Source organism: Camelus bactrianus, chromosome 34 (assembly GCF_048773025.1).
Source record: "Camelus bactrianus isolate YW-2024 breed Bactrian camel chromosome 34, ASM4877302v1, whole genome shotgun sequence".
NCBI classification, from domain to species: domain Eukaryota; kingdom Metazoa; phylum Chordata; class Mammalia; order Artiodactyla; family Camelidae; genus Camelus; species Camelus bactrianus.
Genome location: NC_133572.1, coordinates 21548114 through 21566180, shown reverse-complemented (window position 1 = coordinate 21566180; position 18067 = coordinate 21548114). Strand labels below are relative to the sequence as shown.

The following is an 18067-nucleotide window of genomic DNA, read 5'->3' as shown; positions in this document are numbered from 1 at the left end:
AGGTGTTCTACAGCTGAGTAATACAGACCCTCCTTGTCTGAACTTAAAAATAAATATTTCAATACACAAAATAGCTCTTAAACACCATCATGGGACCTATTTTCTGTATAGACAATTGAATACATATACTATTTCAATAAGAATAAATGTTTTTGGGACATAATTTCTGAATCTGTTTACATGTTTAAAAACGATCATAGGTAGTGTTAAACACGAGTCTTGGATCCACTACTTAGGGTCTGTTTTGCCATCATGGGAAATTATATTCTACAGAGAAGGCTAATTGGGTCTCGTTGATATTTGGATGATTTAGCAGATGATGAAGACTTTCAAAAGCTGACAGTTTTGTATTTTAAACTAAGTAAAAAGTTATCTTCTATAAATTGGAAGTCCTCAGCTTGTGAATTGTCCAGTAATTCAGTGTGTACATGTCTGTGTCTCTGTGAACGTGTGTGTGTGATTTCAGGAAGGTAGAAATAAGTCCCATATAGCCTTCTGATACCTTTCTTTTCCAGTTCAACGTGTAGGCATATATTTATACAAATAAATTGATACTCTTTTGTCACTTGGCATATTGTTGGGAATAAAAGGTTCTCATACTTGTTTCAGAAGGGTTGGGGAGAATGAGCTTAGAAAATAGGAGGAGATAGAGGCAGGAAGGTTCTTTACTCTTTGTGCAGGATGAGAAACAGTAGCTTTTCTTTTTCCTACTAAAGCAAACTGGCACTGAATTGTAACATACTATTACTCAGAATTGCTTTTCTGATCAGATACGAGTGCCTCAGATTTTTCAAGGCAACATGAATGATGAAATGTGTTTTAGCAGTTATCTTTAAATGTAGTTTTATTTTTTAAGTAAAAGGCTATAGCCTGTTCTTTCTTCCAGCGTTACAAGAAGTTCCCATTGATCCAGGTTCATGATAATTGTGTTTAGTTTCTTCGGGTTTTTGTTTTATTTTTAAGTGCTTGTTTCATTGCGGTGTGAATGAATGTTTAAAATTTCTGGATTTTGATGTTTAGAACATGCTGATTTATCAGAACTGTTAAAAACCTGATTGTTGTTTGGTCCTCGTTTGGTGGGGCAACCTATTGATTTCTGTAGTCTGTTAAAGAGGGAAATTCTTCCTCTAGCCTGTAGATCATTAAGTGAATGGTTTGCAGTGTGCCTTTAAAATTCTTTGAATGCATTGAGCATGTTTGTCCAGTGAATTTTGAATTGACTCATAGTAATGACTTTGCTTTGATTCTGTGGCTTTTGCTCCTCTCCACATGAATTTGAATTCTCTGTTGCATTTTGTATACGTGTTCTTAACAGGGGAAGAAATTTTGCATTTTTTACATAGGTGGGTTTTCCTATCCCCTCTGAATGCCTTCTGTAATTGATACAGTGAAAATCTGTTATTGCAGTGCTTAATTATTTCATAAACTATTTTTTGGCTTAATCAGAAACAATGACAAAGAATGATAATAAAAAACATGAAAACCTTCCTTCCTTTGAAGAATAGAAATGAGGTGGTCAGGCTCACGCGTGCTTTGTACCTGACACGCTTACTTTCATGTCATTGTGTTCATGATTCGGAGATGGAGTTGCTTCAGGTTTGTAGATTTTTGTTTTAACATTTGTGTTGAATTCATTCTCTAGGCTGATGTTTCCTGTTGCGTTTGTGGAAAGTGTAGATGAAGGGAAACAGATGCTATGTTTTGTATTCAGGAGGCCTGAGTTGCTGAAGAGAAAAGAGTAGAGGGTGGGCTGAGGAACAGAGTGACACTCCCACACCTCCAGGCTGAAATTGATGAACAATGAAATCAATTAGGTGTATCAGTATTTATTTGACCAATAGAAGTCAGAGGGCCCAGACTGTCTAGTTATGCGCAATGGAAAGTACTGAATTCACCTGCAGAATTAGGTGATTTACCAAGTAGAAGCAGCTCAGAGCAATCAGAAAAATCAGTCCTATGATGAGATATAAAAAGAATATAATATCTATTATTTCTGAAACTTTTCTATGTTAAGTTGTGTAGAGCTAAAATTAAGTTCCAAACACCAGGAGTTAAGAGTCTGGGTGGTTCTGTGGGATCGTTATTCAGGGATGTGTCTAGACCCTGCTGGAATGGCCGAAGCTGGCAGGAAAAGACCCAGAGCCAGGATTTGTCATCCTAGGCTGTCCTCCATAATGTTTCCATGTGGTAGCCCATGATTGGGTTAACAAATTTAACAGACACCAGACGCATGTCAACTTTAAGAAGAAAAAGTGTGCTTAGTAACTGCTTTCAAGCAAGCACCTGTGCATCCTCACTCCTGTCTCCTTGCCATAAAAAGCAGAGACAATGCCTTGCTTGCATATTTGAGGTTTTAGATAGCACTCTGTTCATTGCACAGCAATGACCCAGGCCCTCAGTTATAAATGCTGGGCGTGCGTGCTGTTAGATAGTCTATTATCCCCAAAACACGGACCTGGCTGGACTGGTGGTCTGCTTTGTAATGAATATCTAAAGAATTTATCTTGTTCCCCTCTCCCCATGACTCCCCTAAAGGTAAACTAAGCCTTTTTACTCATTGTGGATTCTACAATCTCTGTCTCATCCTGTCTTTCCCCAAGTTCCTGTTTACTATCACACAACTGTTAAAGACTATTTTCTTTGATTATACACAATAAATATGGGAGCATTTGAGAGGCTCTTGGAGTTGGCTCCCTACTCCCTCTCGCTTTCTTTCCTATTTCCACAGTCTTGAGTCATTCATTCCATGTCGGTAAGACTTCTGCCAGCCAGAACCCGCAGTTCCAGGTGAGAAGGATGCAGACTTTATCTCTCTTACCCGAGGGAGAGAGAGAAGAGAATTGAGATTTGCTCCCCCGTGGTCCCTTCCTGCCCCAGGGCCACTCCAGTTCACCTGAAGCCTTCTGGCCTCTGCTCTCAGGGCCTCTGTCCCAAGACTGACATCAGCCTTTTTTTCCCTTGTCAATATTTCCTATGCCTTTCAGAAGTTGGTCTCTTCTCTGCAATTCCACCCTGGCAGATGTGATGGTGGTCAGCGTGCTGGTGGGCAGTCATTTGGGGACTCCCAGGAGCCATTCTGATTCTCCTGAGTCTCTCATTCGGGGTTACAAAACTGTCGAGAACCGGAGGAAGCCCATTCACGTGAGGTCAACAGAGCATTACATCACTTTCATTTTATTTTTGAATTTTCAGTGGAGAAATTATTTGTAGCAAACTCTTCCAGATTTTCGGCCGCCTGCTTTCCTCACCACTATTTCCTTGTTGGCTCTGGTGCTTGTTTAAAGAACCAGGTTTCTTCTCTGGTCATTTCTAGCAGCTGGACTTGCCTAATCCTTGATCTGCATTTGAAGCAGAATGCTTCTTCGTGATGTCAAACTGATTTTCCTTGTCATGTCTTAATATTTTGTGTACACTCAGCAACTGTTTCAAGTGAAATGCTCTTGTCCAATTTCGGTTAACTCACATTTGCTGAACTCCTGCTTTCATGCTGAGGGCAGTTTCTTCTTCCTGTAATAAAATTTAGCAATTTGCATTTACTATGGGAAGGTACTGGCCCCAGGTGCTTTTGTTCTTAACAGTTTTAATAACAATTCACCCATTAAAATGTACAGTGGTTTTTACTCTATGCCCAGAGTTGTGCATCCCATTCAATCTTAGAACATTTTCATCCCCCCAACAGGAAGCCCCTTACGCATAAGCAGACATTCCCATCCTCCCCATCCTCCCACAGCCCCAGGGAGCCACTTTTCTCTCTCTGTGGGTTTGCCTCTGCTGGAAATTTCATGGAAATCGAGTTACTTCATGTAAGTGGAACCATCTATTGTGACTGACTTCTTTCACACTGAGTAACCTTTTCAGTATTTGTCCACGTTGTGGCCTGGGTCAGTACTCTATGCTTTGCTATTGCTGAATAATATTCCTCTGTATGGCTGGGCCCCTCTGTTTACCCATTCATCACGTGATAGACATTTGTGTTGTTTCTGCTTTTTGGCTGCGATGAGTAATGGCACCGTGAATATTCCTGTAGGAGTTTTTACGTGAACATTTGTTTTCAGTTCTCTTACGTGTGTGCCCAGGAAGCAAAATTGCCTGGTTATTCAGAAACCAAATGTTCAACTCTCTAAGGACCTGCCAGGCGTTTTTCCAAAATGGCCAGACTGTGTTACATCCTCACCAGCAACGGCTGCGACCTCTGAATCTTCTGTGTCCTCATTAGTGCTTGTTACACTTTTTTTGATTATAACCTATTGTAGTGAGTGTGAAGCGGTTTTTCCTAGTGGTTTTGACTTGATTTCCATTACAGCTAATGATATTGAATATCGTTTCATTGTGCTTATTGGCCATTTGTATATTTTCCTTGAAAAATTTTTTCAGATCCTCTATTCATTTTTTAATTGAGTTGCCTTTTTATTGTTGAGTTGTAGGAAGTTCTTTTTTTTTTTTTTTTTTTTTTGGTAGATACAAATTCCTTATCAGATAAATGATTTGAAAAAATTTTCTTCTGTGTGTTGTTTTTTCACTTTCTGGATGGTGTCCTTTGAAGCAAAGTTTTAAAATTTGATGAACTCCAATTTATCTCTGTTTTCTTTTTCCTTTTTTGGGGGGGTAATATTTAATATCTGAGGTATTTTATTTAAACTTTTACATATAAAATAACTTAATTACTAGGACCGTTCTAGGAGACGGGTGCTGTTTTTGTCCCCAGTCTATGGATAGGAGACTGGGATGCAGAAAATTTCACTGACTTATCAGTGTCAAAGCTACCCAGTGCTGTGGGAGTTCAGACCCTCATGTTTGTCCCCAGCATCTGTGCTCTTCACCACCATGCTCCACTCCTTCCTGGAATCATTAATGAAAATGTCTTTACTTTTTTGATTTCTTGTTAGTTTTTGTTTTTCTCATTGGGGCCTCATCTCCTCATTTTTCTTAAAGAGATCAGTGTAGGTTTATTTTAGGTCTCATGTAGGCAGAAGCATTGCTATCAGTTAACTTCTTTATTACTCTCTCCCCAGTGACGGCTGTTGCTAATTGACCTAATGAAGTCTTGCTTTAGTCTTTCCTTCTCATGACACTAACAACAGAGTCATGACTTACAGAATGCTCAAAGAAAAAAGTACTTGATTGATTTTATTTTGCTACCCAATCAAAGCAATCAAATAAAAACCCCAGAGTTGACACAGACGGTAAGCCCTCCAGAATAGGGTCACTGTCTTCCTTGTGTTTCATTTGTTTGGTCACAGTGTCTGGATAGTGCCTTGCTGTCCAGCAGTATTGTTAGAATACGGTGCTTGTGAATCATTGTAAGGACAGAATTTTGACAACAGACTCTGCTGTTCATTTCACAAGGGAAAAGTTAATATAGAAATATTGCTCAGGTCTATTTTAAAATTAAGCTTGGAATTTTGAGAAGAGTTCAAGAAACCATACAAAGATCTTTTTCACTAATTTTAGATCTATCTTAGACACATTATGGTTACATAGCAGAGTAACTTATCAAGTAGATTTGACAAGAGTTGTGTATTATTGATTTTTTGTTTTAGTTGAAATATTCTACCTGGGATAAAATATTCAGTGCCCATAAATGAACAAATATGTTTGTATTTCTATGCAACATGGGAGCAGACTTCATATGTTTCTATATAATATATATGACTGTGTGTTTTAATCTGTCTTTCAATGTTTTTATAGTTTTTCAGCAATGTTGTAACTTTAGAATTATTCTAAGAAAATCACCCCAGATTCTAGTGCAGTTTGTACTGTCTATCCTGTCTTATGCATGGGATTCCACTGTCCCCTCAGGGAGGAATTTCCTCTTCTATTGAGTTAGTATCAGAGTTAAAGGAACTGTGATTTCTAGGCCTTTGCTCTCCATGTGTTTGCTGTTGGCTGTCAATCGCGATTTTCCCTTTCTTGAGTTTTCATTGTTCAATTAGAATTTTTGAAAATAACTATTAATATGTTGCATCGGTCTCCCTAGAAACTTGATGTGTTTGTGCTGTTCAGTTTTCAATTTATGAAAAATGTAAATACACTCTTGTTTTTAAGTAGTTCTTTTTCACTAGATATTTGTTTACCTCTTTATAGTTAAAATATTTTTTTCCCAATGAATGAATCGGTGTGCATGTTTTAAAAGATACCTTACTTTTTATTTTTCTTATTGTAACAGTTATATTCATTGTAGAGAATTTAGAAAATACAGATAAACACAGTAATAACTTCACAATGGCCTCTAATCTCACCTAGAGATACAGTTGTAAGGTTTGAAATTGAGAATTACAAGTCCTCTCATATTTTTCTTCATTTTCAAGTACGTTTTGGTTACTGAGACCCTCGAATTCCCATATGAATTGTAGCAGCAGCTAGTCAGTTTCTGCAGAGGAGCCCGCAGGGATTGTGATCGAGACCACGTTGAATATACGGATCGTTCTGGGGAGCACTGCCATTCCAAGAGCGCTGTCTTCTGATCCAGGACTGTGCGTGGTTTGTCTGTCCAGGTATTTAGGTCTTCTTTAACTTTTTTTGACAATGCTTTGAGTTTACAGAGTTATTTTACTTTTTTTTTTTTTTTTGCCTTTATACTGAGGACATGTGTGCCAGGTACCGGGATCAGAAATGTATTTGAGCCCCGCCACTTGCTGCCACCATGGTCGCTGCGCTCTTGCTTCACCCGCTCTACAATCTTGCACAGAATAGGACCTCAGTAACTCTCTCACTCTTGAATGATTATATGCTTCTTGGATGATGCTTGAGAAACCGTGTGATTTTTTTTCCCCAGCCTTTCCCCACTTCTTTACTATGCCCTTTCTCTTCCGTTCCTCCAGCCTGGGTTTCAGTCTACCTGTGGCATTGAGTTTTCTTGTCTGTAGACACTTCCTTTCACTGGTTCACGATAATTTTACATGTGGGCTGTGGAAACTTGCTAAATGTCAAGAAAGAGCCAAACCATTGCATGCTTGTATTTTTAGAGTGTATTATTGTTTTATCAATTGAAATTAAATCAGGCTGACCCCCTGAGCCCTCCCGTGAGCTGTTTTCGCCTTCCTACAGGTGATACTGCTCTGGTTGCTGAATGTGCCCTTTCCCCAGACTTGGTTTTGGAGTTAAGTCACCATCAGTGGAGCCCTCTCTTTAAAAGATGAAGAAAACATTTGCTCCTTCTCCCTGGTTGGGGACTTGGATGAGATGAGGTAACAGATAAAGAATGGAGCCCCACCTCATTCTAACACCCGCTCGTTCCGTTCCTTTCTCCACGGAAAAAGAGTACAATTCAACACTATAAAGATTGATTGTGAGCAAATGAGATAGACAGGACAATCGATCATTTATTAAATATCCTTTCATGCCAGAAACAAATGTATCATACACACAAAAAGCACACAAAGCACGGTAGTACCGTGATTACAAACGTGGGTCCAAGTTCGAGTCCTGCTCTGGAGTGACCAGTCCTGTGAGATGGAGAACTGGTAGGTCGGCTTAGCCTCTCCCGGGCTTGTTTTCTGTCCTGCAGAGATGGGGCTCGCTAGGCGTCCCTCCCCGGTAGAGGTGCTGTAGGGTGTAAATGATGCGCGTGGGCAGCCCGAGCACAGCTGCTCGTTCCTCGTAAGTGCAGGAGAGCATAGCTTTTGCGGTGATGGCTTTGTAACAGACCCGTGTAGACTCTCAGTGCTCCAAAGGGATGCCTTGTGGTTTGGAGATGGGATTCTCACTTCTGTAAATATCCAAGGATTGTGTAATTGGGCCCTGCTGATTTGAATCTATTCTTTAGAAAGTACATATTGTAGATATATTTTTCAAGCATGCATGCTTTTTTCTTTTATTATTTATAGTTCTACCCTCTCTCTTGGTGTGACTTTTCATGGAATCCAGGAAAAAGTCCTAAGCCACCTGCCTCTTCACACTTCTCCGTGGCGGTTTTCTTCCCTGACTAGAGGAGGGTTCTGCATAGGAAATTTTCTTTGTTCCCCTTTTCTTGGAGTCTCTCTGTCTGTCTGCCCACCTCTCACCTGTCCATCTGTCCATTTCTCTACCCACTCATTCTTCTGACTTGTTCCAAAAAGCATTTCAGGCAGTTTACAGGAGAACAGATACCAAATAAACAGGTGAGAAAATGGGGCCAATTTCAGACAGTGAGGCTAGGAGGCGAGCCTGTGTGAGGGTGGCAGACATGAGAGACACACGTCTGCCCTGTGACTTATAAGATCGACAGCAACAGTGTGCCTGAGGCTCCCAGCAGACACAGGGAAACAGGGTTTGTGGGAGATGCTCACTGGCTGTGAAATCAATAAGTGGCTGAGGAGAAGTCCAGCCTTTCCAGCTACTAAGGCTTAGGAGAATATTTTGAGTGTTTCAACATCAGAGTATTTCATCTTTTCTTTTGTCAGAGTTCTACATAAAGTTGGTTACATTCTGTACCTGGAAATTTCTCCAAAACTTCTTCCCACGTGAGTCCCATGACTCGGGAATGGGGTGGTTCTGCTCATTGAATGGGGTTGGCCAGAAACCAAAATTGATAGCTTCAAAGGAGCCTGTGATTTGTCAGTTATGTTTTGTCAGTACTGTAGATTTCAAAAAATGCTTTCACAGTATCTCTCCATCTGAGGCGGCAGCGTGCTCTCTTACCAGCATCAGGAGCTCAGGGCCACGGGATGGTGGGGGCTGACTGCACTGCCGTCAAGACAGCTGAGCTAGTCACTGCAGGTGTGGTTCTTTTACATAAGGCATTTCATGTTCTTTACTTGAATATTTCAGCAGGGAGTTAATTAACTGAGTCAATTAACATTTAATAAATATGATGCTTTGTTGAAAAGACAGTTATAGACAGAATATAAGCTCTGAAGCCTTTAAAAACGGTTTCATTACTGAAATTTCAGTAGGGGAGATACACAGTTTATCTTATTTATGCCTCTCTTTTAAAGTAACAAAGAAACAAGACAGAAAAGGCAGAGGATGGTTTCAGCTCTTCCTTTCTGCTTGCAGGTGCCCTCACCTCCAGTAGCATCCATGCAGACACCAGAACTGACATTGGCCGTGCTCAGAACTGCCTCAGCCCTGAAGACACAACTGACAAATAGAAGGGGGCCACGCCCTGTTACAGCAGGTGCTCTCACTTTGTGGATCCTTATGTAACTGCGTGGTGTTAATCAGGATCGCCCGTTCTACATTGGGTGGCACTGCTGCGGTGTCTCCTAGTTACTTGTTTCTGTAAGTATTGATGTATTATTCCCCACTGTGTGGTACTACACATCTAAAAATGCTTTTTTCAGATGAAAATTAATGTGCATTTAATATAATAAGTCTGAAAAAAAGGGCAAAAGAGTCTATCATGGTCCCGCTACTCAGAGATAATAATTAACTATTTAACATTTATTTTCTGTTCTTTTCGTCAGTGTGTATCATCTCTGTCATAAAAACCAGTGAGCACTCTCTGTCCCTGTTTACTGTTCGGAGACCTCCATTTTCCATTCGGCTTATTACATGTTTTTCTACAATATTCTATCTCCCCTGGCATGATTTTTAAAGACCAGTGTAGCATTCTGTCTTATGGAGGCATCGTCCATTTTACTTTGGACTTAAATAAACTTTTAAGTTCCAAGTATACTTAACTGAAATACTGAAAAGAGAACTGTGGTGGTACAGGAAGGCCCCTAACTCACTTCCAATTATTTCCTGAGAGTAAAAGCTGTTGAAAATTTGGTATATATATTTCATGACCTTTATGCCTATGAGATACATATATATACACATATGAGAAATCAATGTATAGGTGTGTGTATATATGCTTTATTTAAAAATGAGACCATACTATATGTTTTTCTGCAGCTCGCTTTATTCACTCAGGGGAATATCATGGACGTCCGCCCAATCCAGACTCACCCGGTCCTTTCAGATAGATTGGAGGGGTCTCCTGATGTGCGGGTGTCGTCTCTTGTCAACGGACACATTTGGTGGGAGAGTGCTGTGGACAAGGCCCTGGACCACGGTGAAACGCCGGCTCCCTCAGCGCCCGCAGCTCGCCTTGATTTACCGCATCATTGTCTTGATAGTGGACAGTTAAGTTTTCTCCATTTTCCACTGTCAGAAAGAATGTTTGAGTTGCATCCTTTTTGTACAGACATTCCTGTGATCTTGTATGTGTATTCCTTTAGTTAAGGCTTCTGGAAATTTAGTCCCTGGATGTGACATTTACATTCATCACAGACTCCTTTCAAGAGACTAGAAATTCCTTCTCCATTGGGGAATGAAAAAATGCACAATTACTTATGTAACCAATTCTCTATCGCTGGATATGATTTCACTTCAGTTTTTCTTTCCACCTTTGTAAACAGTGCTGTCTAAATGCCCTGATGGATATATCTTTTTGGACTGATTTTTTTTCCTAAAGGAAACGATTCCTAGAAGTGGAGTTGAGTCAGTGTGTATGTACGTTTTTCAGAGCTTACAAATCCATTGATATGTCATCCTCTGAAAAAGTCGCTCATGATTTGTTCTCCCACAGATGGACACTAGCTAGAATATCTTAAAAATATTTGCCAATATGATAAGCAAAAGTGCTTTTTCATTGTTTTTGTTTGCATTTGATTACCAGTGAAGTTTTGAGCATTTTTCACTCATTAGCCATTTGACTTTTTTAAAATGAATGATTCCTTTTGTCCTTTGCCCACATTTAAGTGAGGGAGCTTCTTGTTGCTTTGTGACAGCTTTTTGTATGTTATGAAAATTAACTTCGTGAATTCATCAACATGTATCACAGAGCTTTTTCTTGTCATTTATTTCCTTTCATTTTGTTCAGGAAGTTTTTTGATTTTTGTTGTGGCTCAAACTATTCTTAAGATAGTAAATGTCTTCCTTATGGGTTTTATCTTTGACATTATTCTTAGAAATACTCTCTTATAATGGAATAAATCTCTTCTGTAGGTTTTTTTAATCTCTAAGATGAAGATTATAATAGTACATGTTATAGTGAGGAGAATTTGAGTTAATTAGAGCAAAGAGTTGTATTTCCTGTTACTAGTACTTTTTAATATTTCCATCACTATCTGCAATTTATCTTGTGGTCATTATGACAGGAATAGAATTTATTCTTTCCAGGTGATTCTCTGTCCCAGGACAATTATCGAATTCATACTTTTCTCTTTGATTTGAAATCCCACCTGTACAAAATACTTACATACACTAGAGTCTCTTTTTGAGCTCATGGTTCCCTTCTGTCAATCTCCTTTCCTTATTCCAGCACCATATCTTACATATTGTAAAAATTTATTTAATAACTGGCAGTCTGATTTTTTCGATTCTTTTCTTCCATCCCAAATTTTCTTGTCAAGTATTATGACTTAATTATTCCTGAAGAATTCCAAAATATTTTGTTCAAGTTAAAAAAAATCAGATTGGAATTTTCATGGGATTTTTTAGTAAGTTTTGAATTATTCTTAGGAGAACTTACATCTTTACAAAACTGCTTTTCTCCATGCAATATGTTTATGTCTCTACATTCATACCTCTTAATTTAACCCTCAGTACAGACCTGAAGTTTCTCCGTTTAGAATATGGGCATTATTTTTGAATTTATTCCAGATTATTGTTTATGTTTTTGTTAATTTTGTAAGTGAGAATTTTTTGCTATTATATTTTTAAATGCTTAAAACTGACATTTAGAAAGGAAGATTCGGTTTGTCAATACTCACTTTGTAACTTGTCATTTAAAGTTGTAAGTATTAAGTACTTGTTCCAGAATCCTTTCTTTTCTGTTTTTAAAAATTTGTTTCCAAGATTCTCAAAATGTTCATAGCTAAGTAGTATAGGTGGGGAGACAGATGGAGAGAGGTAGTGTGGCTCACGTACAAACTGTGAGCACTTTCATGGCTGCCTTTAGGCTGGAGAAGCCGTAGAAGAGCCCAGGTTAGACCGGGGGTGGCTTTGTTTGCACTTGAAAGCCAGCTTTCCTGCTTGTATGGTGAAGCCTGGTGGGCGTGGCAGGTAGGTGATCAAGATCCAATGAAGGTCATTGGCTGCACAGAGTGCTGTGTTTGTGAGAACTGGAGACCTCTGTCATGGGAAATGCTTGGTGCCAGGAACACTGCAGGGGAACTGGGGAGCCTGTGTGTTAAGGATTTTCCAGTCCTGGGAGTGGGAAGATGAGACTCTGCATTCAGATCTGAGTTTGAATTCATCCTCTTTAGTTTACTTGTCCTCTGACTTTTGTCAACTTATACATCCTCTTTGAACCCCTGTTTTCTTGTCTCTCAAAACAGGAGAATTACAGCCTGTTGCTAGACTGTTTGAACAGTGTAAATGATTTGTGTCTATAAGATGCCACGTACAGTCACAATCTCAGTGAGAAATGGGCTGTCGCCTCTTCTTCTGCAACTCAGTGCTCGATAAGACATCGTGGGAAAGCCAGTCCCTAATTTGTATGTGATGCAATGAGGAACAAATTTAACGTCTTGCCTTTCCCTAGCAGTATTCTTACTTCTTTGCTTCATTTACCTTTTTCCTCCTTTACTCTCCCCTTTCACCTCCTCCACCAAAAGAGACTGAGTCTGTCTCAGAACACTAGATTCAAGTTACTTTAAATGTTGGCTCATCCCCATGAAATTACAGTGAAATTAAAAAAAATCTGTACACGTCCCAGACATGATTATATTTGATTTACACACACACGCACACACACACACACACACACACACACACAATCAGGCTTCCTCCCATTTGCTGAGGGAGAAGGACCGCTTTTTCTGAGTTTTCATTCACTGAGCGTGAGAGCAAAGTCTCTTAAGCAGAAATTCGCCTGGCTTCTTGCATGGTTTTTTAAATTGGATTTCTGCTTTGTGTCCACAGAAATATTCTCCTATTAGAAGAGGGGAAGTGGAGACATAGATATTCTGCTGAGATATTGTTGTCATCATATTTGAGTTGGAAAGGACTTACGACAGCATAGAGTCGTAACATTTTATGGGTGAGAATCCATGATAGTGTAACTTGGACAAGAACGCGGGTCTTCTGTCTTCGTGTCCACGTGGATGAAGAGGCAACTGGGTGGGGGATGGCAGGGATCCTTGCTTGAGTTCCGGGGTCTTGCTAGTTTCCATTGTTCAGCTGCCTTTAGTTTATGTCCATGTGGCCTCTCATGGGAAGGTCACTCTATCCTGATAGATTGAGTTTCTAATCAGCAAAAAGGTCTGGACCCACTCATGGTTCCCAGAGATTTTCGGCTGACCTGCTGACACTTTATATACATGAGACCTAAGAAACTGCTGGATATAAAATCCTTATTGTTATCATTTGCCCTCGAGTTCCACAGGAATGGGGTGCTGTCTCAGGCTGTCTAAGGCCAGCTCTGAACAAAGATAGGGTGATAGGCTGTGCAGCTGGACACTCCCCAGTCGAATGGGATTTCCAACTTAGTTTTTAGAATCAGGCAGATGAGTTCAAATCTTGCCTTTACCAGTTATTATCTTTGTGACCTTGAGGAAGAAACTTTACTTTTTTGGGGACAAATTTTCTTTATCTGTAAATAAGTTCAGTATTTATTTTAGGGTTTTTGTTTTTGAATTGAATGAGCTAATTCCCTCATTTATTCCTAAAATACTGATCACATGGTTCTATGCTGGTGACTTAGTGGTTGATTACTAAGCGACTCAGCAGTGAGAATGTGGGTGAGGATCCCTGGATAATAGAGCTTATATTCCAGGATATGCTTGTAAAAGACTGGATTGCAGTGGATTTTTAGTAAATGTCCATTCCTTTCCTAATCCCCATTGATTGTGTATATATCTTTACACTAATATATGAACAATTTTTTATTGCAATTTAAGTCTTTTTGTAGTATTTAAACTATGTAGCTATAACAAAAATACGTGAAATAAAATGATTTGACTTTTATTTTCTTTTCAATAAGCAAAACAAAATAAAATAGAAAAGAAAAGAAGAAGTTTTGAAGGAGTAGAAATAATTTTATTTCCGTGGAATCAACTCCCTATGTTAGGTTTTTCGGTTGTGTTCTTAAATAGCATATAAAATTGACAGGTTTTGACTTCAGTGTTGATAGCTGGGTGAGTATAGTTTCTTTTTGTGGTTGTCTTTGATGAATTATTTGCACTAGATCATAAATAATGTGCATGTTACATATTGGAAACGAGGAAACAGTGGAGACATACTACCACCAATGCAGTCATTTTGTTACCGAGTCCAAACTCATTCTGCTCACCAAATGACATGCCAATAAACTGGGAGATGAGGTGTTGGAGCAAGGAATAGTGACTTTATTTGCAAAGCTGGCAGACCCAGAAGATGGCAGACTGATGTCCTGGAGAACCATCTTCCCCAAGTCAGAATTGAGTCTCCTTTTATACTAAAAAGGGGCGGGGCTGCGGTTGGTTGTTGGAAACTTCTTGTTGTATGAATTGCTTGTCCTTTGAATCCGCTGTTCTTGCAGCTGTCCATGTGGATCAAATCATGTTGCACCTGTAAAACTTCCAAAAATAAAACAAAGTTATTCTCCATTTTGCAACTTGCCATCTCTACATAAGTGCAGATTAGTTAGCATCCTTCAAGATCACGGCCAGGAGAAGAGGCTGTCCTGGATATTTCAGTCTAAAGGCAACTTTCTTTTACAAATGGTGCAGAGATAACAAGGCTGAGCCTAGAAAACAGGGCACAGGGTTAAAGCCAAAGGAAGAGACCTAACATGGGGTCAAAATTGTTCTTTTCTATTACAATTCCCTTTTCTGCTTCATAGATAATTTTAGTAAGAAACATGAGCAATTTTGTATTTTTGCTTCTTAATAACCGATAAGTGGGCCAGCTATATTTTTGTGAGCAGAGATGCTGTGCGGGCATAGGGGTCACAGCGAACTCTTGTTGGGGGTGGCCGACCCTGGAACATGTCTGATACCCCGTGAGTGTTGGTGAGGGTCCCCCTAGCCAGCGGCTCTCTTCAGGAGCCAGCATATGGGCATTGATATCTGGAGACCTCATTTTCTGCAGCAGGAAATTTCTTAGATACTGCGATTGAAAAATCACTCCAGCTGGGGATAATTAGGGAAAAAAGGAAAAGGAAAAGGGTTTGGAGTAGAGTAGGAGAGAAGGACATAAGATCACGGAGCCTGAGTGCTTGGCAGCGGGGCTTCGGGGGAGAGGGGAGCAGACGTGGGGAGGGGCCTGGCCCCGGAACCAGCTCCTGCACCTGTCCCCGTGCCCAAGCCACATAGCATTTAATTGGGCCACCTCTCTGGGCTGGATGTCACCCTGTGCAGAACCTTGAGAATCGAAGGTAAGGGGTGGGCAGCACTCACCGAGGGGGTCACTGTGGATTTCGGTCAAGTCCACAGTGTCTTTTCTGGTCATGTGTCTTCACTTGTCCTTTATCTCAGGATCTGAGGAGGAGGAGAAAGGAACTCAGGTAGAGATCCAGGAAGATATCCGACTGTGTTAAGAGAGGACAGACACAGTGACACGGGGAGCGTAGACACGTGCAGCAAAGTAAAATTACTTCACAACTATTGCTTCAGAGCTGCAGGTGTGAGATAGCCTAAGCCTGTCTCAGAGTGCAGGGGACAAGCAGAAAGGAATTTCAAAATTTCCACTGAAAATTGAAATTCTGTTAAATAGCCTGCTACTGTTGCTTGTATCACTTGAATGAATGCAGGCATATTTCTGTGGGCATTTATAGGTTCACTCAACCCCACCAGCCCCTCTTGCCCCCATCGGGGATGGGATTTCTCAAGCACAGTGCCCCTCCTGCTTGGGTGGGCCACGCTGCGTGTCCTCGCCTGGGGCCGGGCTGCTGCAGGGCACTGAGTCCCCGAGGCGCGGCCTGGGAGACACGACAGGAATATCTCTGCTCTCGACTGAGGGCCTCCTTTTCCCCCTGCAGTGTAAGAATGCCGGTGACTGAGTTAGAAGCATGCTCCCAAGCTGTCCGTGTCCTTGCCATTCAGAAGCGGACCCTGGAAGCTTCCGAATTTCTCCAGAATGCATTCTACATTCACCTTCGGCAGGTGAGTGTATGTCTTTACACAAGTGGAGGAATTACTGCCGTTCTCCTGGAACTTACTCACCACTAGTCCATCTGATTTTTCTGTGCTAGGATTCAGTATGGCCTGCTAAAATATCTGGAGTCAGATCTTGAAACACTGATGAAGAGGATCATTTATTTTATTTCTACATATGATAGCGTTTTACTTTCAAAATTCAGAATTTTTGGTTCTTTCAGGAATTTTTGGGGGGTTGGCGAAACAACTTTGCTCTTTCCATCTTTGAGACCTGTTGCTTTGTGCCTCTCACCTGTCTTCTGTCACTTGTGAGGCGATTCCATTTGTGACCCTGTCCGGGTTGTTCATGTTATAAAACATATAGTCTGTTAAAGTACAGTCCCTTTTACTCCGAAGACATTCCACAAATACTACTAAAATCTGGGTGTGGTTTTAAGAAGACAGAATCATTAGAACATGTACTTGCAGGTTGCTAGTGCAAAATCCCCAAATCAATATTCTAGCTCAACATCTAAAATCTTTCTAATCTACCTTGGATTTGTATGGATAAGTGAAGCAGTTTGCTAAGAACTCAAGACCAGGGTTAGAATACAGGCTGGTGTAGCTCAGCAGGTCCTCCTGAGCCAGCGCTGTGCCAGAGGGCGGGGCTGAGGGGAAGAGGGCGGGGCATTGGGGAAAGGGGAGGGCCAAGAGGGAGGGGGGTCCTGCCATTCCTGAGCTCAAAGTTTCATGGCAAACACCTTCACCAGGTGAAAAACTTGGAGTTTCTTATAAGAAAAGTAGGTTTGAAAAGAGTCATAAAAGCACGGGAGTGACAATATCCCATTTGTGTCTAGTATGGGAGAGCGGCTGTGGGGCCACTTGGGAGACTCGTGAGTCCAGGTGGGCAGTGTTGGTGGCTTCCACCTGAGCAGTGGGACAGTCAGTGGGACAGTCACTGGGAAAAAATGAACAGACTTTAGGCATGTTTAGATGGTAAAAAGGAAAGGATGAATGATGTCTGTGAAGGTAGGATGGAGTAAGGCCCAGGTTTCTGGGTGGATTAATGAGGTAAGAGATGGTCCTGCTGTGCTCTGAGGAGGGAAAGCTGCAGAGGGAGCTCTGGGTGAAAACTGATGAGTTCAGCTGTGGGTAAAGTGAAAGGCTGTTCGATTTGTGGCCTGGGAGCTCAGGTGAGAGCCAGTAGCGAGTAGCAGGAGGGGAGAGAGATGGTCAAATCATTTTGTGAGCATACAAATAATTATGATTAATGATACACTTACACCTCTACATTCTGGATTTAAAACCCATTAACGTTTTGCTATATTGACTGCAGAGGTTTCTAATATTTTTTTAACAGAAATAAAATAAATAGAAACAAAATAGTGGAGTTAATGAACATCATAGAGTTGATGTGTGTCCTTGTATGTATTTTGATACCTCATCTGTTTATAACCATAATCTATAAAAAGTTAACTAGTTTAGCATAAGAGTTAAACAGAGGGACGTGACACACAGTATTGGGGTTTGAAGCTGATCTTCTCAGGCAAATTATGACGCCTCTCTGTGTCTTAGTTCCATCTTCTGTGACTGCCCCCGGGCCCCTCATCACAGCTGATTTCCTAGACTAGATGTTGGGAGGGAGGCTGCTGAAGGGAGTAAGAAATGGCAACTGCTAGGGACACTGAAGAGAGACACAAAAAGTGATTAAAGCCGATAAACTCAGTACAAACAAATACTCTCAAAAGAGAAAGAATCCCGCAGTGTTTTGAGCCACTTAGCGTATGGGAAACAAAACCACGTGGACCCAAAGCTCTTGAGCATGTGAATATTGTGGGTGGGAGGGTGTCATCAGAAAAGGGTTGAGAAAAGGCCTTTTGGTTTCCCTTGACGTTTCCAGTAAGGATGGGGAGCAGAAGAGAAAACCCCCTGCTTCACAGTGGAAGCTGCTGTTTTGTGCAAAACTGACCAACGGTTGGAGACCAGTCATCAGCGGTGCTGGCAAATGAAGAGGCTTCGGGATTGGGTGGGGCACTTGCTGCGACTTCCAGGTGACCTGCTGGCTGGGGGCTGTGAGGCGGGCAGTAGGTTTGCAGGGT

At 40.9% G+C, this 18067-nt stretch overlaps 1 protein-coding gene across 2 annotated transcripts in view; it reads left to right on the top strand.

The window, feature by feature from the left end:
- LOC141575942 (uncharacterized) overlaps positions 1–18067 on the top strand; it is a 147959-nt gene that overhangs the window by 45657 nt on the left and 84235 nt on the right. For both annotated transcript variants that reach the window (XM_074357784.1, XM_074357791.1), the window contains 5 exons: positions 6309–6494; positions 8382–8441; positions 8977–9201; positions 9820–12952; positions 15872–15995. The gene's annotated coding sequence lies outside the window, so the exon portion shown is untranslated. The remainder of the gene's footprint in view (positions 1–6308; positions 6495–8381; positions 8442–8976; positions 9202–9819; positions 12953–15871; positions 15996–18067) is intronic.